Here is a 23169-nt window from a genome sequence, read left to right as displayed (position 1 = left end):
GCTCAGGAGGCTGCACCCAGCACCAAGGTGGGATTCTTGACATCTGTGCTGCGTCTCATTACAAAGGGAACTCGCGCCTCCAACACAGTTTGACTGTATAAAGGGCTAAATGTTATACGTGTTTCATTCAGCGTGTGCAAGGAGCGAAATTAAAAGAGCAACCTTTGACTTGTGCAGCACTACTGCTGCATAAGCTGTGGCTCTTCTACTTTGTAACCCCTGAGGGGGGGTTAAAGGTTACCTTTGAAATTGGTTCAATTAGGCTTCGGCCTACACTCTGCTCCCCCTGCAGAGCCCTGGGCTCCAACACCGCCAGTTGGGGCCCGGTACTGCTAGCTGCACAGAGAAAAACACCAGCCAATGTGTCAGTGGGGTTCAGCACCGCCAGCTGTTCCCCTGCTGTGCAGCCGGCAACGTGTCCTGCAACTGCCACGCAGGCACAACAGACCCAAAAGCTGCCGCCAGTGCAGGCTTCGGCCTACACTCTGCTCCATCTCCTCCTCCTGCTGAACCCGGGCTCCAACACCGCCAGTTGGGGCCCGGTACTGCTAGCTGCACAGAGAAAAACACCAGCCAATGTGTCAGTGGGGTTCAGCACCGCCAGCTGTTCCCCTGCTGTGCAGCCGGCAACGTGTCCTGCAACTGCCACGCAGGCACAACAGACCCAAAAGCTGCCGCCAGTGCAGGCTTCGGCCTACACTCTGCTCCATCTCCTCCTCCTGCTGAACCCGGGCTCCAACACCGCCAGTTGGGGCCCGGTACTGCTAGCTGCACAGAGAAAAACACCAGCCAATGTGTCAGTGGGGTTCAGCACCGCCAGCTGTTCCCCTGCTGTGCAGCCGGCAATGTGTCCTGCAACTGCCACGCAGGCACAACAGACCCAAAAGCTGCCGCCAGTGCAGGCTTCGGCCTACACTCTGCTCCATCTCCTCCTCCTGCTGAACCCGGGCTCCAACACCGCCAGTTGGGGCCCGGTACTGCTAGCTGCACAGAGAAAAACACCAGCCAATGTGTCAGTGGGGTTCAGCACCGCCAGCTGTTCCCCTGCTGTGCAGCCGGCATCGTGTCCTGCAAAAGCCACGCAGACACAAGAACTGAAATTGAAGGGAACCTGTCCCCCCTCCCCCAGGCGTTTGTACGTTTTAAAGGCCACCTTGTACAGCGGTAATGCTGCATCTGTGCAAGGTGGCTCATAAACGTATTCTCCTCGCACATGTGGAACTGAAAACACGTCTAAAATGTGTCCTCTGTGTGACCATTTAACCGTCCCGGTGGTGTGACTTTCCTTTGTAATGACACGCTGCAACCCCCTTGGTAGCGCTGCCCGTCTTCTGGCATCATTGTTTGGCTGCCTGCGCCTCTGCGGCCGCCCTGACCCACATAACGCCCCTCGTTGTCTTATTTATTGGGACTGCGAGGGTGTGATTGATGGGCATGATCAGTGCATCAGTTCGCCTGTCCCTCATCTCCTTCCGCCTTCTGCGGACTGTGCGGCTTCATGGCCGTGGCATGCGATAAGGGATCAGATGACGCCGCACAGTCTGAAGCGGGTGTAAGGACCCGAGTGTGAGAGGCGAACATATGTGCTGCGCCAGGCCCTGAATCCCAGCCCCGCAGTGTTTTAACAATGTTAAGACACTGCGGGGCTGGGGTTCATGGTCATCGCGAACCGCACCGGCCGACATTAAATGATGCCAGAACATGGGCAGCGCTAACAGCGCTAGGCCAGGGGATAACACGACAGCGCAGACTCCTGTACAGCAAATAACAACGCTCAGGAGGCTGCACCCAGCACCAAGGTGGGATTCTTGACATCTGTGCTGCGTCTCATTACAAAGGGAACTCGCGCCTCCAACACAGTTTGACTGTATAAAGGGCTAAATGTTATACGTGTTTCATTCAGCGTGTGCAAGGAGCGAAATTAAAAGAGCAACCTTTGACTTGTGCAGCACTACTGCTGCATAAGCTGTGGCTCTTCTACTTTGTAACCCCTGAGGGGGGGTTAAAGGTTACCTTTGAAATTGGTTCAATTAGGCTTCGGCCTACACTCTGCTCCCCCTGCAGAGCCCTGGGCTCCAACACCGCCAGTTGGGGCCCGGTACTGCTAGCTGCACAGAGAAAAACACCAGCCAATGTGTCAGTGGGGTTCAGCACCGCCAGCTGTTCCCCTGCTGTGCAGCCGGCAACGTGTCCTGCAACTGCCACGCAGGCACAACAGACCCAAAAGCTGCCGCCAGTGCAGGCTTCGGCCTACACTCTGCTCCATCTCCTCCTCCTGCTGAACCCGGGCTCCAACACCGCCAGTTGGGGCCCGGTACTGCTAGCTGCACAGAGAAAAACACCAGCCAATGTGTCAGTGGGGTTCAGCACCGCCAGCTGTTCCCCTGCTGTGCAGCCGGCAACGTGTCCTGCAACTGCCACGCAGGCACAACAGACCCAAAAGCTGCCGCCAGTGCAGGCTTCGGCCTACACTCTGCTCCATCTCCTCCTCCTGCTGAACCCGGGCTCCAACACCGCCAGTTGGGGCCCGGTACTGCTAGCTGCACAGAGAAAAACACCAGCCAATGTGTCAGTGGGGTTCAGCACCGCCAGCTGTTCCCCTGCTGTGCAGCCGGCAATGTGTCCTGCAACTGCCACGCAGGCACAACAGACCCAAAAGCTGCCGCCAGTGCAGGCTTCGGCCTACACTCTGCTCCATCTCCTCCTCCTGCTGAACCCGGGCTCCAACACCGCCAGTTGGGGCCCGGTACTGCTAGCTGCACAGAGAAAAACACCAGCCAATGTGTCAGTGGGGTTCAGCACCGCCAGCTGTTCCCCTGCTGTGCAGCCGGCATCGTGTCCTGCAAAAGCCACGCAGACACAAGAACTGAAATTGAAGGGAACCTGTCCCCCCTCCCCCAGGCGTTTGTACGTTTTAAAGGCCACCTTGTACAGCGGTAATGCTGCATCTGTGCAAGGTGGCTCATAAACGTATTCTCCTCGCACATGTGGAACTGAAAACACGTCTAAAATGTGTCCTCTGTGTGACCATTTAACCGTCCCGGTGGTGTGACTTTCCTTTATAATGACACGCTGCAACCCCCTTGGTAGCGCTGCCCGTCTTCTGGCATCATTGTTTGGCTGCCTGCGCCTCTGCGGCCGCCCTGACCCACACAACGCCCCTCGTTGTCTTATTTATTGGGACTGCGAGGGTGTGATTGATGGGCATGATCAGTGCATCAGTTCGCCTGTCCCTCATCTCCTTCCGCCTTCTGCGGACTGTGCGGCTTCATGGCCGTGGCATGCGATAAGGGATCAGATGACGCCGCACAGTCTGAAGCGGGTGTAAGGACCCGAGTGTGAGAGGCGAACATATGTGCTGCGCCAGGCCCTGAATCCCAGCCCCGCAGTGTTTTAACAATGTTAAGACACTGCGGGGCTGGGGTTCATGGTCATCGCGAACCGCACCGGCCGACATTAAATGATGCCAGAACATGGGCAGCGCTAACAGCGCTAGGCCAGGGGATAACACGACAGCGCAGACTCCTGTACAGCAAATAACAACGCTCAGGAGGCTGCACCCAGCACCAAGGTGGGATTCTTGACATCTGTGCTGCGTCTCATTACAAAGGGAACTCGCGCCTCCAACACAGTTTGACTGTATAAAGGGCTAAATGTTATACGTGTTTCATTCAGCGTGTGCAAGGAGCGAAATTAAAAGAGCAACCTTTGACTTGTGCAGCACTACTGCTGCATAAGCTGTGGCTCTTCTACTTTGTAACCCCTGAGGGGGGGTTAAAGGTTACCTTTGAAATTGGTTCAATTAGGCTTCGGCCTACACTCTGCTCCCCCTGCAGAGCCCTGGGCTCCAACACCGCCAGTTGGGGCCCGGTACTGCTAGCTGCACAGAGAAAAACACCAGCCAATGTGTCAGTGGGGTTCAGCACCGCCAGCTGTTCCCCTGCTGTGCAGCCGGCAACGTGTCCTGCAACTGCCACGCAGGCACAACAGACCCAAAAGCTGCCGCCAGTGCAGGCTTCGGCCTACACTCTGCTCCATCTCCTCCTCCTGCTGAACCCGGGCTCCAACACCGCCAGTTGGGGCCCGGTACTGCTAGCTGCACAGAGAAAAACACCAGCCAATGTGTCAGTGGGGTTCAGCACCGCCAGCTGTTCCCCTGCTGTGCAGCCGGCAACGTGTCCTGCAACTGCCACGCAGGCACAACAGACCCAAAAGCTGCCGCCAGTGCAGGCTTCGGCCTACACTCTGCTCCATCTCCTCCTCCTGCTGAACCCGGGCTCCAACACCGCCAGTTGGGGCCCGGTACTGCTAGCTGCACAGAGAAAAACACCAGCCAATGTGTCAGTGGGGTTCAGCACCGCCAGCTGTTCCCCTGCTGTGCAGCCGGCAATGTGTCCTGCAACTGCCACGCAGGCACAACAGACCCAAAAGCTGCCGCCAGTGCAGGCTTCGGCCTACACTCTGCTCCATCTCCTCCTCCTGCTGAACCCGGGCTCCAACACCGCCAGTTGGGGCCCGGTACTGCTAGCTGCACAGAGAAAAACACCAGCCAATGTGTCAGTGGGGTTCAGCACCGCCAGCTGTTCCCCTGCTGTGCAGCCGGCATCGTGTCCTGCAAAAGCCACGCAGACACAAGAACTGAAATTGAAGGGAACCTGTCCCCCCTCCCCCAGGCGTTTGTACGTTTTAAAGGCCACCTTGTACAGCGGTAATGCTGCATCTGTGCAAGGTGGCTCATAAACGTATTCTCCTCGCACATGTGGAACTGAAAACACGTCTAAAATGTGTCCTCTGTGTGACCATTTAACCGTCCCGGTGGTGTGACTTTCCTTTATAATGACACGCTGCAACCCCCTTGGTAGCGCTGCCCGTCTTCTGGCATCATTGTTTGGCTGCCTGCGCCTCTGCGGCCGCCCTGACCCACACAACGCCCCTCGTTGTCTTATTTATTGGGACTGCGAGGGTGTGATTGATGGGCATGATCAGTGCATCAGTTCGCCTGTCCCTCATCTCCTTCCGCCTTCTGCGGACTGTGCGGCTTCATGGCCGTGGCATGCGATAAGGGATCAGATGACGCCGCACAGTCTGAAGCGGGTGTAAGGACCCGAGTGTGAGAGGCGAACATATGTGCTGCGCCAGGCCCTGAATCCCAGCCCCGCAGTGTTTTAACAATGTTAAGACACTGCGGGGCTGGGATTCATGGTCATCGCGAACCGCACCGGCCGACATTAAATGATGCCAGAACATGGGCAGCGCTAACAGCGCTAGGCCAGGGGATAACACGACAGCGCAGACTCCTGTACAGCAAATAACAACGCTCAGGAGGCTGCACCCAGCACCAAGGTGGGATTCTTGACATCTGTGCTGCGTCTCATTACAAAGGGAACTCGCGCCTCCAACACAGTTTGACTGTATAAAGGGCTAAATGTTATACGTGTTTCATTCAGCGTGTGCAAGGAGCGAAATTAAAAGAGCAACCTTTGACTTGTGCAGCACTACTGCTGCATAAGCTGTGGCTCTTCTACTTTGTAACCCCTGAGGGGGGGTTAAAGGTTACCTTTGAAATTGGTTCAATTAGGCTTCGGCCTACACTCTGCTCCCCCTGCAGAGCCCTGGGCTCCAACACCGCCAGTTGGGGCCCGGTACTGCTAGCTGCACAGAGAAAAACACCAGCCAATGTGTCAGTGGGGTTCAGCACCGCCAGCTGTTCCCCTGCTGTGCAGCCGGCAACGTGTCCTGCAACTGCCACGCAGGCACAACAGACCCAAAAGCTGCCGCCAGTGCAGGCTTCGGCCTACACTCTGCTCCATCTCCTCCTCCTGCTGAACCCGGGCTCCAACACCGCCAGTTGGGGCCCGGTACTGCTAGCTGCACAGAGAAAAACACCAGCCAATGTGTCAGTGGGGTTCAGCACCGCCAGCTGTTCCCCTGCTGTGCAGCCGGCAACGTGTCCTGCAACTGCCACGCAGGCACAACAGACCCAAAAGCTGCCGCCAGTGCAGGCTTCGGCCTACACTCTGCTCCATCTCCTCCTCCTGCTGAACCCGGGCTCCAACACCGCCAGTTGGGGCCCGGTACTGCTAGCTGCACAGAGAAAAACACCAGCCAATGTGTCAGTGGGGTTCAGCACCGCCAGCTGTTCCCCTGCTGTGCAGCCGGCAATGTGTCCTGCAACTGCCACGCAGGCACAACAGACCCAAAAGCTGCCGCCAGTGCAGGCTTCGGCCTACACTCTGCTCCATCTCCTCCTCCTGCTGAACCCGGGCTCCAACACCGCCAGTTGGGGCCCGGTACTGCTAGCTGCACAGAGAAAAACACCAGCCAATGTGTCAGTGGGGTTCAGCACCGCCAGCTGTTCCCCTGCTGTGCAGCCGGCATCGTGTCCTGCAAAAGCCACGCAGACACAAGAACTGAAATTGAAGGGAACCTGTCCCCCCTCCCCCAGGCGTTTGTACGTTTTAAAGGCCACCTTGTACAGCGGTAATGCTGCATCTGTGCAAGGTGGCTCATAAACGTATTCTCCTCGCACATGTGGAACTGAAAACACGTCTAAAATGTGTCCTCTGTGTGACCATTTAACCGTCCCGGTGGTGTGACTTTCCTTTATAATGACACGCTGCAACCCCCTTGGTAGCGCTGCCCGTCTTCTGGCATCATTGTTTGGCTGCCTGCGCCTCTGCGGCCGCCCTGACCCACACAACGCCCCTCGTTGTCTTATTTATTGGGACTGCGAGGGTGTGATTGATGGGCATGATCAGTGCATCAGTTCGCCTGTCCCTCATCTCCTTCCGCCTTCTGCGGACTGTGCGGCTTCATGGCCGTGGCATGCGATAAGGGATCAGATGACGCCGCACAGTCTGAAGCGGGTGTAAGGACCCGAGTGTGAGAGGCGAACATATGTGCTGCGCCAGGCCCTGAATCCCAGCCCCGCAGTGTTTTAACAATGTTAAGACACTGCGGGGCTGGGGTTCATGGTCATCGCGAACCGCACCGGCCGACATTAAATGATGCCAGAACATGGGCAGCGCTAACAGCGCTAGGCCAGGGGATAACACGACAGCGCAGACTCCTGTACAGCAAATAACAACGCTCAGGAGGCTGCACCCAGCACCAAGGTGGGATTCTTGACATCTGTGCTGCGTCTCATTACAAAGGGAACTCGCGCCTCCAACACAGTTTGACTGTATAAAGGGCTAAATGTTATACGTGTTTCATTCAGCGTGTGCAAGGAGCGAAATTAAAAGAGCAACCTTTGACTTGTGCAGCACTACTGCTGCATAAGCTGTGGCTCTTCTACTTTGTAACCCCTGAGGGGGGGTTAAAGGTTACCTTTGAAATTGGTTCAATTAGGCTTCGGCCTACACTCTGCTCCCCCTGCAGAGCCCTGGGCTCCAACACCGCCAGTTGGGGCCCGGTACTGCTAGCTGCACAGAGAAAAACACCAGCCAATGTGTCAGTGGGGTTCAGCACCGCCAGCTGTTCCCCTGCTGTGCAGCCGGCAACGTGTCCTGCAACTGCCACGCAGGCACAACAGACCCAAAAGCTGCCGCCAGTGCAGGCTTCGGCCTACACTCTGCTCCATCTCCTCCTCCTGCTGAACCCGGGCTCCAACACCGCCAGTTGGGGCCCGGTACTGCTAGCTGCACAGAGAAAAACACCAGCCAATGTGTCAGTGGGGTTCAGCACCGCCAGCTGTTCCCCTGCTGTGCAGCCGGCAACGTGTCCTGCAACTGCCACGCAGGCACAACAGACCCAAAAGCTGCCGCCAGTGCAGGCTTCGGCCTACACTCTGCTCCATCTCCTCCTCCTGCTGAACCCGGGCTCCAACACCGCCAGTTGGGGCCCGGTACTGCTAGCTGCACAGAGAAAAACACCAGCCAATGTGTCAGTGGGGTTCAGCACCGCCAGCTGTTCCCCTGCTGTGCAGCCGGCATCGTGTCCTGCAAAAGCCACGCAGACACAAGAACTGAAATTGAAGGGAACCTGTCCCCCCTCCCCCAGGCGTTTGTACGTTTTAAAGGCCACCTTGTACAGCGGTAATGCTGCATCTGTGCAAGGTGGCTCATAAACGTATTCTCCTCGCACATGTGGAACTGAAAACACGTCTAAAATGTGTCCTCTGTGTGACCATTTAACCGTCCCGGTGGTGTGACTTTCCTTTGTAATGACACGCTGCAACCCCCTTGGTAGCGCTGCCCGTCTTCTGGCATCATTGTTTGGCTGCCTGCGCCTCTGCGGCCGCCCTGACCCACACAACGCCCCTCGTTGTCTTATTTATTGGGACTGCGAGGGTGTGATTGATGGGCATGATCAGTGCATCAGTTCGCCTGTCCCTCATCTCCTTCCGCCTTCTGCGGACTGTGCGGCTTCATGGCCGTGGCATGCGATAAGGGATCAGATGACGCCGCACAGTCTGAAGCGGGTGTAAGGACCCGAGTGTGAGAGGCGAACATATGTGCTGCGCCAGGCCCTGAATCCCAGCCCCGCAGTGTTTTAACAATGTTAAGACACTGCGGGGCTGGGGTTCATGGTCATCGCGAACCGCACCGGCCGACATTAAATGATGCCAGAACATGGGCAGCGCTAACAGCGCTAGGCCAGGGGATAACACGACAGCGCAGACTCCTGTACAGCAAATAACAACGCTCAGGAGGCTGCACCCAGCACCAAGGTGGGATTCTTGACATCTGTGCTGCGTCTCATTACAAAGGGAACTCGCGCCTCCAACACAGTTTGACTGTATAAAGGGCTAAATGTTATACGTGTTTCATTCAGCATGTGCAAGGAGCGAAATTAAAAGAGCAACCTTTGACTTGTGCAGCACTACTGCTGCATAAGCTGTGGCTCTTCTACTTTGTAACCCCTGAGGGGGGGTTAAAGGTTACCTTTGAAATTGGTTCAATTAGGCTTCGGCCTACACTCTGCTCCCCCTGCAGAGCCCTGGGCTCCAACACCGCCAGTTGGGGCCCGGTACTGCTAGCTGCACAGAGAAAAACACCAGCCAATGTGTCAGTGGGGTTCAGCACCGCCAGCTGTTCCCCTGCTGTGCAGCCGGCAACGTGTCCTGCAACTGCCACGCAGGCACAACAGACCCAAAAGCTGCCGCCAGTGCAGGCTTCGGCCTACACTCTGCTCCATCTCCTCCTCCTGCTGAACCCGGGCTCCAACACCGCCAGTTGGGGCCCGGTACTGCTAGCTGCACAGAGAAAAACACCAGCCAATGTGTCAGTGGGGTTCAGCACCGCCAGCTGTTCCCCTGCTGTGCAGCCGGCAACGTGTCCTGCAACTGCCACGCAGGCACAACAGACCCAAAAGCTGCCGCCAGTGCAGGCTTCGGCCTACACTCTGCTCCATCTCCTCCTCCTGCTGAACCCGGGCTCCAACACCGCCAGTTGGGGCCCGGTACTGCTAGCTGCACAGAGAAAAACACCAGCCAATGTGTCAGTGGGGTTCAGCACCGCCAGCTGTTCCCCTGCTGTGCAGCCGGCAATGTGTCCTGCAACTGCCACGCAGGCACAACAGACCCAAAAGCTGCCGCCAGTGCAGGCTTCGGCCTACACTCTGCTCCATCTCCTCCTCCTGCTGAACCCGGGCTCCAACACCGCCAGTTGGGGCCCGGTACTGCTAGCTGCACAGAGAAAAACACCAGCCAATGTGTCAGTGGGGTTCAGCACCGCCAGCTGTTCCCCTGCTGTGCAGCCGGCATCGTGTCCTGCAAAAGCCACGCAGACACAAGAACTGAAATTGAAGGGAACCTGTCCCCCCTCCCCCAGGCGTTTGTACGTTTTAAAGGCCACCTTGTACAGCGGTAATGCTGCATCTGTGCAAGGTGGCTCATAAACGTATTCTCCTCGCACATGTGGAACTGAAAACACGTCTAAAATGTGTCCTCTGTGTGACCATTTAACCGTCCCGGTGGTGTGACTTTCCTTTGTAATGACACGCTGCAACCCCCTTGGTAGCGCTGCCCGTCTTCTGGCATCATTGTTTGGCTGCCTGCGCCTCTGCGGCCGCCCTGACCCACACAACACCCCTCGTTGTCTTATTTATTGGGACTGCGAGGGTGTGATTGATGGGCATGATCAGTGCATCAGTTCGCCTGTCCCTCATCTCCTTCCGCCTTCTGCGGACTGTGCGGCTTCATGGCCGTGGCATGCGATAAGGGATCAGATGACGCCGCACAGTCTGAAGCGGGTGTAAGGACCCGAGTGTGAGAGGCGAACATATGTGCTGCGCCAGGCCCTGAATCCCAGCCCCGCAGTGTTTTAACAATGTTAAGACACTGCGGGGCTGGGGTTCATGGTCATCGCGAACCGCACCGGCCGACATTAAATGATGCCAGAACATGGGCAGCGCTAACAGCGCTAGGCCAGGGGATAACACGACAGCGCAGACTCCTGTACAGCAAATAACAACGCTCAGGAGGCTGCACCCAGCACCAAGGTGGGATTCTTGACATCTGTGCTGCGTCTCATTACAAAGGGAACTCGCGCCTCCAACACAGTTTGACTGTATAAAGGGCTAAATGTTATACGTGTTTCATTCAGCGTGTGCAAGGAGCGAAATTAAAAGAGCAACCTTTGACTTGTGCAGCACTACTGCTGCATAAGCTGTGGCTCTTCTACTTTGTAACCCCTGAGGGGGGGTTAAAGGTTACCTTTGAAATTGGTTCAATTAGGCTTCGGCCTACACTCTGCTCCCCCTGCAGAGCCCTGGGCTCCAACACCGCCAGTTGGGGCCCGGTACTGCTAGCTGCACAGAGAAAAACACCAGCCAATGTGTCAGTGGGGTTCAGCACCGCCAGCTGTTCCCCTGCTGTGCAGCCGGCATCGTGTCCTGCAAAAGCCACGCAGACACTTGCTCTTGTACCTTCTGCTCCCCATCCTGGTTCCAGTACCGTCAGCTGGTTCCGGGCAGAGCCTTTGGCTTAGGTGCCTCCCTCTGGGTATCCGAGTTCCACCAACGTCAGGTGGTCCTTGGTAGTGCTTTCAGGCACAGGTACCTCCTGCTTAGTAACCGGGTTCCAGTAACGTCAGCTGGTCCTCGGTAGTTCCATTGGCTCTTGGACCTTCGGCTACCCATCCGGGTTCCAGCACCGTCAGCTGGTTCTCGGCACTGTCTTTTGCTCTTGTACCTTCTGCTCCCCATCCTGGTTCCAGTACCGTCAGCTGGTTCCGGGCAGAGCCTTTGGCTTAGGTGCCTCCCTCTGGGTATCCGAGTTCCACCAACGTCAGGTGGTCCTTGGTAGTGCTTTCAGGCACGGGTACCTCCTGCTTAGTAACCGGGTTCCAGTAACGTCAGCTGGTCCTCGGTAGTTCCATTGGCTCTTGGACCTTCGGGTAGCCATCCGAGTTCCAGTTCCATCAGCTGGTTCTCGGCATTTTCTCAGCCTTCTTGTACCTTCTGCTACATTTCCAAGTTCAAGAGACTAAACACGATGACCCGGAAGAACACCCCTAAGATGACGACGACACCAGAGACGACAACCACCGTGATGACGACGACCCTGGAGACGATGACCCTGAAGACCACCGTGATGACGACGACCCCGGAGACGACGACCCTGAAGACCACCCCGATGACGACGACCCCGGAGACGACGACCCTGGAGACGACGACGACCTGGAAGACCGAGAAGCAGAAGAACAAGAGGCTGCAGAACAAAGAGCAGAAGAACATTAAGCATAACACTAAATATCAGAGCAAAAAATATTATCTAAATTATAAGCAGAAGAAGACTAAGCAGTGTATGGGGGTGAGTCCGTTCCTCCTCGTGGTGCCCCTGGATAAAGCCTGATGCTGCAGGCCAAACTGAATGCGGACAAATGTAACTGTTTTGTGACAGGCAGAACGGAAGGTGTAATCTTCAAACTTTTATAGATAACAACTACGGGAATGCCTGTCACAAATAAGAATATGATGAAGAAGTAGAATATGATGAAGATAATAGTAAAATAAAAAGAATATGAACAATGTAACCCAAAAAATAATAGGTAGAAGATGAAGAAGAAGATGAATAAGGTGAAGAAGTTGATGTCAAAGAAGCTGATGATGAGGATAATGAAGAAGAAAGCGTGGGAGAAGTAAAAAAGAAGGTGAAGGGCGTTGAAGTAGTGAAACATCAATATCTGACATAAAAAAAAATAAAAATAACATAGTCAAATTCTTTCTAACGCCGAACGTCATAAAAAAAAAAAAAAAAATCCTGCTATTCTATTACATTGGGCTAAACCTCTGTGCCTTTAATGTCTCCGCCACGTCCCCCAATACATCCTACATTATTCTTAGTTGTTTTCCTTCATGTAGAATGAACCTACAACTTTATAAAGGGTTTATTTTAATTCCGATATTTTCGTCCCATTGACTTGCATTGGGATCGGGTATCGGTATCGGATTGGATCCGATATTTTGACGGTATCGGACGATACTTTCCGATACCGATACTTTCCGATATCGGAAAGTATCGCTCAACACTACTCACTGCTCTTACAGTAAAGAATCCGCGTCTGTTATTATGCTTAAAGGGACTCTGTCACCTGAATTTGGAGGGAACAATCTTTAGTCATATGGGTGGGGTTTTCGGGTGTTTGATTCACCCTTTCCTTACCCGCTGGCTGCATGCTGGCTGCAATATTGGATTGAAGTTCATTCTCTGTCCTCCGTAGTACATGCCTGCATAAGGCAATCTTGCCTTGCGCAGGCGTGTACTATGGAGGACAGAGAATTAACTTCAATCCAATATTGCGGCCAGAATGCAGCCAGCGGGTAAGAAAAGGGTGAATCAAACACCCGAAAACCCCGCCCCTATGGCTAAAGATTGTTCCCTCCAAATTCAGGTGACAGAGTCCCTTTAAACCTTCTTTCCTCCAGACGTAGAGGATGCCCCCTTGTCCCTGTCTCAGGTCTATGATTAAAAAGATCATCAGAAAGGTCTTTGTACTGTCCCCTCATATATTTATACATTAAAATAAGATCACCCCTTAGTCTTCGTTTTTCCAAACTAAATAGCCCCAAGTGTAATAACCTATCTTGGTATGGCAGACCCCCCAGTCCTCTAATAACCTTGGTCGCTCTTCTCTGCACCTGCTCCAGTTCAGCTATGTCTTTCTTATACACCGGAGACCAGAACTGTGCACAGTATTCTAAGTGTGGTCGCACTAGTGACTTGTATAGAGGTAACATTATGTTATCCTCATGAGCATCTATGCCTCTTTTAATGCATCCCATTAATTTATTTGCCTTTGTAGCTTCTGCCTGACACTGGCCACTAAATGTGAGTTTGTCATCCACCCATACACCCAGGTCTTTTTCATTGATGGTTTTGCCCAGAGTTTTAGAATTAAGCACATAGTTATACATCTTATTACTTCTACCCAAGTGCATGACCTTACATTTATCCCCATTAAAGCTTATTTGCCATTTATCAGCCCAAGCTTCTAGTTTACATAAATCATCCTGTAATATAAAATTGTCCTCCCCTGTATTGATTACCCTGCAGAGTTTAGTGTCATCTGCAAATATTGAAATTCTACTCTGAATACCCCCTACAAGGTCATTAATAAATATGTTACATTACTGCATGACTGCAACGACCAGGACCCTGTGGCGCTGCAACAATATGTATGCAGCAGAGCTGTGTGACTGTATGTATTGAGAAAGAACTGGTTAATTTCTGTTCTGAATAAAATACAACAAAATAGTATTATGGAAGAATGACTTATGTTATCAGTTTCATCTAGCTACATGCCAATATTTTTTAGGGCCTGATGGTTTTTCTTACAATTCCCAGAAATTGGTCAATGACATATGGAAAGTTCTGGAAGTACCCCCACATTTTCTCATGTAATTTATCTCATATCCCAGGATGTGTTTGACAACCCATTGTGTAACTCCCATTTCTGCAGAGTATTGTATCATGCATAATTTCCTTTTGATATTGTCATATAAAAGACCACCCTATCCGTTCATTAAACAGAGAATTTTTAGAAAGACAACGAGCAGTCTGTCTCTCTGATTACAATCAGAAAGACAGACTGCTTGTTGTCTTTCCAAAAAGTCTTTATTTAATGAATGGATAGGGTGGTCTTTTATATGACAATATAATATTAATAATTGCTTCATAGATTGGGTACCACAGACAGAAAAACCTGAAGAGATATAGAAATCCCTCCTCTAACGGGATGCAGCAGGGCTGTGTATGTAAGTATTGCTACAAGAGTGATGCTGCAATTTTTTTCTTATGCTGAATAAATCTGAGAAAAAATTTGGAGGTCTGCACTGTCTCGTGAAATAACATTGGTCCAAGGGCAATCCGAATTTTTTATTGGATTGGACTCATCAAAGTTATACGTTAGTATGAGCGAGCGCTAAGGCTGGAATCAGATGAACATATAGTATCCGATGTGAGAGCTGCCCCTTAGAATAACACTGGTCCAAGTGCTATGTGATCTTTTATTGCACAACACTACACCGGTTTATACGCTTGTGTGACCCTGGCCTAAATGTGTATATACGGTATGTGCAAGGGTTGTGTGAATGTAAGGGTATGCTCACACATGCGTTTAAAAAATCTGTCCCATTCTCATCTAGAACAGTTGGACGAGTTGTAATGCGCATGTCATTCCGTATGTCATGTGAGTGCAATACAAGTTTGCGGGTTTTTTTCTTGCATGCCATCCTTATGTCATATGTATGACATGCATAAACTATGCATATGTAATTTGTCTTTTCAACATCTTTTCCAAATACAAAACCCTGATTTATTTCTAACCCTATAAAAACACACTACCAAAGGTACAAAGCTGGTCGGTGTTTGGCCCTTTTTAGGGACTAATCTGTATATTACACCATTCAAATTTAACTGTCAAAGAAATATCTGAATCCCTGCCAAAAGTGATACTCTGTCCTGCTTAGCTTATGGTGAACAATGACATAAAAATGATGAAATGTACAATGCAAATGTAATCTTATAAATGTTGAGACTGTGTTTCCTATGAATGATTGACTGTTTTTAGTTTAGATTTTCTAACCCGCTACCGTGTCAACCCTTAAATTAAAAACAATTTTTTGAACCAGAATCTGATTGTATTGCTTATTTTAGTTGCTGTTTGTTCCTCTCTTAGATTTATTTCCACTGGTCTGTCCTACAAGGTTTTGTACTTTGAGTTTCTCAAGGAGAAATCCACAATTTCTGTGATAGTGTGCCACATGTGCAAGCAAATATGGGAGCACCTCCAGCAGAAGGGCATGCTCAAGCCTTCCACAAGTGACTGGGCCCGCATTTCCAAGGCACTATGGGAAAGTGTCAGTTTCTGAACTGTTTGGGGGCCATTGACAGCAAGCACATCTGTATAAAGAAGCTGCCAAATTCAGGGTCCCAATTCTATAATTATAAACAATTAGGCCTCTTTCACACTTCCGTCGGAATGTGAACGTTGCAATGCGTCGTTCTGTGAAAAAAACGCATCCTGCAAAGTTGCCCGCAGGATGCGTTTTTTCACATAGACTTGTATTACCGACGCATCGCGATGTATGGACACACGTTCCATATGTCGTGCACTGGATGCGTCGGTAATTGGCGGACCGTCGTCACAAAAAAAGTTCAATGTAATGTTTTTTTGTGCGACGCGTCTGCCATTTTCGACCATGCATGCGCAGCCGAAATTCTGCCCCCTCCTCCCCGGAACTCGTAATGGGCAGTGGATGCATCTGAAAACTGCATCTGCTGCCCACGTTGTGCACTATTTTGCACAATGTCTGTCGGTACGCCGGGCCGATGGTTTGCGACGGCCCCGTACCGACAGAAATGTGAAAGAGGCCTTAATAATAATTAATTATAATTAACTAATAATTATAAAAAATCTGTAAACCATCAAAGTAGGATTTTTAATTTCCGCCTTACCAGGGCATGGCGATTGGTGGAATGTGCCACTGGCATTTTATGTGGGAATGGAGGGTATTGATGCCTAGCCTCCATATAAGCCCACAAAATGTCAATGTTATCATCCAGGCATGTGTTATACTGCGCACATGCATATTCATGATTTTCCTGACTCTGTAGATGCTGTGATTTGTTCTTCTCCAAATCTAGATCCAGGATCACATGTGGTTGAAAAATGTAGTGACTCTTCTGGCCTCATAGTCTCTGAGAAGTTGGCGAACTATTTTCTACACCGGAGGGATGCCATGAAAACCTTCTGATATTGGGTTTGATTTGTTAATTTAGCTTTCCAAAATATTTTGCACTGTTTTAAATCATATTTACCATATATACTCAAGTATAAGCCGAGTTTTTAAGCTCATTTTTTTTGTGCTGAATAAGCCCCCCTTGGCTTATACTTGATTGAGGGTCCCAGAAGACTAAGGGTGAGCGGCAGCGGTGGAACAGTGGATCACAGGTGACAGGAGCTGACTGCTGAAGCTACCACCTGAGCCTTCTGCTAAAGAGAAATGAATATTCACTGTGCTCACAGTGAATATACATTTCTCTTTAATAGCGGGCATAGTAGTTGCTTCTGCCAGCTTCCAGCAGCTGTCATGTGTGCCCGTTACTTAAGGGAATGAATATTCAGCACAAGCGCAGTGATTACCCCGCAGCAGCAGCTTGGAATAAGACAATGCGAGGGAGTGCAGGAACGGTAAGGTAAGGAGCCATGTATACATGGAAGGGGATGAGAAGCCATGCATACCAGGATAGGGATGAGGAGCCATTCATACCAGGATGGAGATGAGGAGACAAAGCATATAAGGATAGGGATGAGGAGCCATGCATAAGAGGATAGGGATAAGGAGCCATGCATACCAATATAGGGGTAATGAGCCATGCATATGAGGATAGTGTTGAGGAGCCATGCATTCCAGGATAAGAATGAGGAGCCAAGCATACCAGGATAGGGATGAAGAGCCATGCATACCAGGGTAACTAATATTATTTGGCTCTTAACACTGCTGTTTGGATATTATGCTACTGGATGAAACCCTGCCTATCTCTCCATCTCACAGTCTGTTACTAATCCTAAACAATACACTCCCTGACAGAAGTTATGTCGCTTATCCATGTTATGTAAATAAAAGCTTATAACCTGACGTTAAATTCATCTATTAGTTGTATAAATTATTCTTTTGAAAGCTGAAACCCTCCAAAATGTGGTTTAGGTTAAGTAAATTAATTTACATCAATGCAGAAATATTGACCAGTTAATGGACACAGAATGGTCAGATTTTGCCAAAAGTTTTGTCACCTGGTCATATAATGCACCCAATCCTAATTTAAATCCTCACCTGTGCTCAGTAAATGATCGGTTAATTAGTGTGTGTGTATAAAAAGAAACCCAGCACCCCAGACCTTCACTTGAACTGAAACTTGAGCTCTGATAACATGCCAAAAATCCACCCTGTGACCAAAGCCTGGATTATCAAGAGGCTGAAGACCAGATCTACTGCAGAGGTGGCTGGCACCTTTAATGTGTCTCAGCTTCAAGTACACATAATTAAAAAAAGATTTGAAGAGACTGGAGATGTGTTTGACAAGCCCAGGTCAGACCCCGCAAGACAGCTGCCCAGGTGGAACATTTGTTGGTTAGAAAATCCAAAGCAAGCCCCTCTTCCACTGCAGCAGAGCTCCAACAGACCTCATCAGCTCAAGTCCCTGCGTCAAGTAGAACAGTTTGTAGGATTCTATCTCGAAATGGCATTCATGGTCGAATCAGTGCCCAGAAGCCAGCACTAAACAAAAGGCAAATAAAAAAACGTGTGGCATTTGAAAAGTCCCACAGCCTGCTAAACAGATGGACGCTGGAAAAGTGGCAGAAGGTGAATTTCTCTGATGAATCTTCAGTAGAATTACACCACACCCGCTGCAAATACTGCAGGAGACTTACTGGAGCCCTTATGGATCCAAAATACACCCAGAAAGCAGTTAAATTTGGTGGTGGAAAGATCATGGTCTGGGGTTACATTCAGTATGGGGGTGTGCAAAACATTTGCAAGGTGGAGGGCAATATCAATAGCCTTAAATATCAAGAAGTATTAGCTACCTCTAATATTCCAAATCATAAAATGGGTCAAATTCTGCAGCAGGATGGCGCTCCATCTCATACATCCATCTCTACAACAAAGTTCCTCCAGGCAAAAAAGATCAAGGTGCTCAAGGACTGGCCAACCCAGTCACCAGACATGAACATCATTGAGCATGTTCGGGGTAGGATGAAAGAGGAAGCTTGGAAGACAAAACCAAAGAATCTAGAAGAACTCTGGGAGGCATGTAAGACTGCATTCTTTGCTATTCCTGATGACTTCAATAATAAATTGTATGAATCATTGTTGAAGCGCATGGATGCAGTCCTTCAAGCTCATGGAAGTCACACAAAATATTAAATATGACTCTAGTAGCACCACAACGTCATTCACCAATGTTATGCAACATATATTTGTATTTAAAGTTAATTATTTGTTTGAATATCACACTACTTTCTGTGGGCGACAAAACGTTATAACGTCAGGTTATAAGCTTTTATTTACATAAAATGGATAAGCGACATAACTTCTGTCAGGGAGTGTAGAACACAATGTAAAATAGCAGAGATCACTCTCCCTCCTATTAAATCTCTCTGTATGCTACCTCCACCTAACAAAGAACTAGTCTTCACCCTCAGTAGCTTTTAAAAGAGCTTTTTGGAATCACAAACTCTCCCTATAATAATAATTTTAATATAGTGCTAATATATTCTGCAGCACTTTACACACATTATCATCGCTGTCCCCATTGGGGCTTATACTCTAAATTCCCTTTCAGTATGCCTTTGGAAGGAAACTGGAGTACCCATTGGAAACCCACGCAAACTCCCTATGTTGTTTCCAGCTGTAATGTGTGCAAGATGGCGCTGTCATGGATTTACTATCGTCTATGATGCTGTAATGCCAGCCAATCACGGTAATGACACACCAAAGATGGCACCGGTATTACTGTGATTGGCAACCTAGCCCAACAGGTTTGTTGGCTGCAACTAAAGCACCAAACATGCTGGGCAGATCACTCAAGGCAAATAGCTAATTACTTGTAAGGAGGAGAGCCAGCCACGGCGTGCATTGTCCGGGACAAGTCGAGACCATCGGTGCTGTCACCCAAGTTGCAGGGGGGAGAGTTTAGTGCCCCAGAAAGACCTTTTAACTTGAGATCAGGGGGTTGAAGGGTATAAGAGGGGAACAGCATACAGGAACAGGAGCCCAGTTGGCGGGAAGCTGTAGTGTGTGAATGCAGAGTGAGAGCCCTCCCGCGCTGTACAGTCAGGACAGAGTAGGCTCAAGTCAAAGAGGCCTACGGAGATTTACCGGAGACTGTAGGAAAAGAAATCTCCTAAGATCCCTGACATCCACTCCCGCAGTGCCATTGAACGTGAGCCCTCCCCATGACCAGAACACAGGGGGCGCAGTTCGAGACTCGACATGCCGGCAGTGAACCGAGTGCAGCCGTGGAACGTATACTCTCCCGACTTTATAAGTGTTGTGCCGATGCTTAAAAAGAAAGGACTGTCCTCACTAGCGTGACCCATCGTGGAACCAGGACCCACGAAAGGACATTCCAGGACCCCCAACAACCCCGAAACCCAGGATCCATCTCAGATCAGGATGATGCTGGATTTTTCAAGGGTTCAGGCAGGAACTCCTCCGCTATCTTCACAGAGACTGATCCTCGACACCGCCGGACTGATAAGTTTGATACCTTTGTACTTTCTTCAACCCTTTATTGCCACTGTTATACCTACACCCACCATGCACAGTTTTATTATCCTTATCTTTCTCATTTACCCTCCCCCTGTGTGGAGTAAAGCTGTTTCATTAAATCACCTTTTAACCTTTTTTCTGCCTCCGACCGTTACTGCATCCTGATACCTGCTCACATACCGAGTAATGAATAGCCTGAATACCATACTATTTTTGCGAGTAACAAATAGTGCCGAATGTATTCGCTCATCACTGACAATGAAATGTCTAACAGTGTAGGGGTAGCAAAGCCAGCCCTGGCAGCATCAGTATAGTATAATTGACCTGATAAACATAGAGCCCAGTTGAGCATGGGCCATTGGAACTGTCAGCAGCTAAACAGTGTAGAAGACAGTTTGTAAACAGATAGATGGTACAGCTGATGTAATCACTGGCATCAGCAATAGTTGAATGAAAGTCAGCACTGATCCATGTCTGATTCATTTTGACTAGTGATGAGCGAGCATGCTAACCGCTACTCGGTACCCGCCGAGCATCTCACTGCTCAAGATGCTCGGAGCTCGTCCAGTATTTCTGAGGTTGCTCGGTGGGAGCTTTGGTCCCCTCCCTGCATGTTTGGCATGCTTTAGAGAGCCAATGAACATGCAGGGATTGCCTGCCAGACACTGTAATGCCAAAACCATGTTGGTTGTGGCATTACAGTGATTGGCTGGCCGCACAGTTTCATTAGGTCTATATATATCAGACCTGGCATCGCCATGCTTGTCACAGTCTACTCCAGAATCATACAGTGTATGGAGAGGTGCTGCTGAGCTAGGGAGAGATTTGCTTGTTTGTTAGTTAGTGTAGGTATACCAAAATATATTATACACATATTCATCTCAACTAACAGTCCTTCTGATGATAAATCCAGCTGCATAGATTTCAGTGCTAGGCAGGCAGGCAGGGTATTTGGCAGACTTCAGTGCATATAGCAAGTGGGTCCATTCCAGTTATGTCTGCTGCTGCTGCTTTTACGGATATTTCTAGATATAGCCCCAGGTATCAGGGGCCAGGAATATTTTGGGGGGGATTTTAGCCGTGACTATTTGCTTAAAAAGCAATACAGAGAACAATGTTACTCTGCTCCATTTCATTGTTGGCACTGCAGAATACAGTCAGATCCTTTCCATATTACAGAGCTAAAAATCCATTTATTTAAAACTGTGGTTTGTCTGGCATGAGGATTACATATAAGTGCACACAAAATGTTGGCATTTCTGGCCTCCATTTACATTTTGGTGCAGTGTGTTAGCAAAGTTATTGACACCAGTTTGCTGTTAAAAATAGTTACCTACAGGCCAGCTCTTTAAAACTGTAGTTTGTCCGTCACACGGATCACATACAAGTGCTCTTTGAATTCAGCCATTTGTAGTGAACATGGAAAATATTGTCCTCCATTTAAAATAGGCAAGGGGCATGGTAAGAAATGGAGAACTGGACGTGATAATGATGGTGCATGCAGAGGCCAAGGTCGTGGCTGTGGGCAAGCTGAAATTGTGCAACAACAAATACACACATCTTCTCACCAGTCCTTCCTGTCCCAATTACTAGGAGACCACAGCATACTACTTTTGAACCCAGAGTAGTGTCAAAAGGTTATTGGTTGGATAGCAGATAATGCTTCCAGTCACTTTGCCGCCACCACCACCACCACCTTGTCTTCCACACAGTCAAGTCTGAGTAGCCGTGAGTCTGGACCGCATATTCCTCACCCTGATCCTCCTTCCTCCCACCATGCCGAGTGCCCAGAGACAACTGATCCCACACTTGTACACTGCGAAGAGCTGTTCACTCTTCCATTTATTGACTTGGGCCTCTCGCCCTGTCCACTTGAAGCGGGGCAAGAGGAGATCGCATGTAGCAATACCCAAATATTTGAGCAGTCAAGGTCACATGAAGGCAACTGTGGGAAATTGTCACAAGAGGCGAACCATCATGAGACACAATTGCCTAAAAATCAGGAGGAGAATCAGGGTGCAAAATTGGAAGATGAGGTGGTGGATGATATAGTAACTGACTCAATTTGGCAGGAGGAAATGCAGATCGAGTGCAACAGCACACAGAGGGAGGCATAGCATCTAAACAGGCAGGAATAGGCAGTGTGGTGGCTAAATACAGAGGGTAGCAAAACTACCAGCATGACCACCACCAACATGATCAGGCTCATGGCAGCAAAACACCCGACTTTGTGGGCCGAACCCCAGGGTCCAGGAACAGTGTCTGCAGGTGACACCACTGCCTCTTCTGCTGTTGTGATGCAATGCAATCAAGTGTCTATGATGCATGCGAAGATGCCTCTTGACCTGCACTTGTCATTGCACAAACTCAACAAGCACCATCAACAAGCACCTCCACGTCCTTATCCCAGCGCAGCGTTCAGTTGTCCATACCCCAGTCCTTGAAACGCAAACACAAATGTGCAGCTAATGTCCCACAGGCCACACTAAAAATTCTCACATTTTGCAACTGTTGGGCTCAAAATGTTGTCTTTTAGGCTTGTGGAGATGGAAGCTTTCCGGAACCTGATGGCGGTGCTCGTCCCTCGTTACTCAGTCCCCAGCCGCCACTATTTCTCCCAGTGTGCCATCCCCGCATTATACAAGCACATGTACCACAACATTAGCCATGCCCTAAACAATGCAGTTACTGGGAAAGTTCACCTAACCATGGACCCGTAGACAGGTGCTTCTGGGCAGGGAAGGTACATCTCACTGATGACACACTGGGTTAACATAGTGGAAGTCGGGACCAAGTTGGACCTTGGGATGGAACACGCCCTCCCGATGCCTTGCAGGCACTATGTTAATCATGGTTACCCCCACAGCCTACAGCTCCTGCACTGCCTCCTCCTCAGCCTCCATCTCTGAAATGACCACATCAGTCTCAAGCTTGAAGCACTGCAGCACTGCCTCAGCCAAGCCGCAACAGGCTGTGCGGAAGTTAATGTGCTTAGGTGACAAACTACAAAATGCTGAAGAGTTGTAAACAGCTCTGAAAGAGCAGGCAGATCTGTGTTTGACACTGCTGAACTTACAGCCAGGCATGATCCTTTGTCACAATCACCGGAACCTGGTGGCAGCTCTAAGGGGAGGCGAGCTCACACTCATAACATTCCTGGCTCATGTGCTTAACCTCACGGTTCAGCAGTGTCTCAAAATCTACCCGGAGCTACCGGTTCTACTTGTCAAAGTACGCTGCCTGTGTGGCCATTTTTCGGCTGTGTGATGTCCCCATGCGTTGGAAAGCTACACTGCAGATATTGGGAAGGATTTGTTAGTAGAAAAGGGCATTTGTTGACTACCAGCATCAAAAAGGCCATTGGTATTCTGTTCATACTCCACACATAAGATCTCAGGAGTAGACATGGATGTTATACATATGTACCATCCTCCAAAACTTTGAGGA

The sequence above is a fragment of the Ranitomeya variabilis genome, chromosome 5, assembly GCF_051348905.1.
Source record: "Ranitomeya variabilis isolate aRanVar5 chromosome 5, aRanVar5.hap1, whole genome shotgun sequence".
Lineage (NCBI taxonomy): Eukaryota > Metazoa > Chordata > Amphibia > Anura > Dendrobatidae > Ranitomeya > Ranitomeya variabilis.
Note: the sequence above shows the minus strand (reverse complement) of the source record.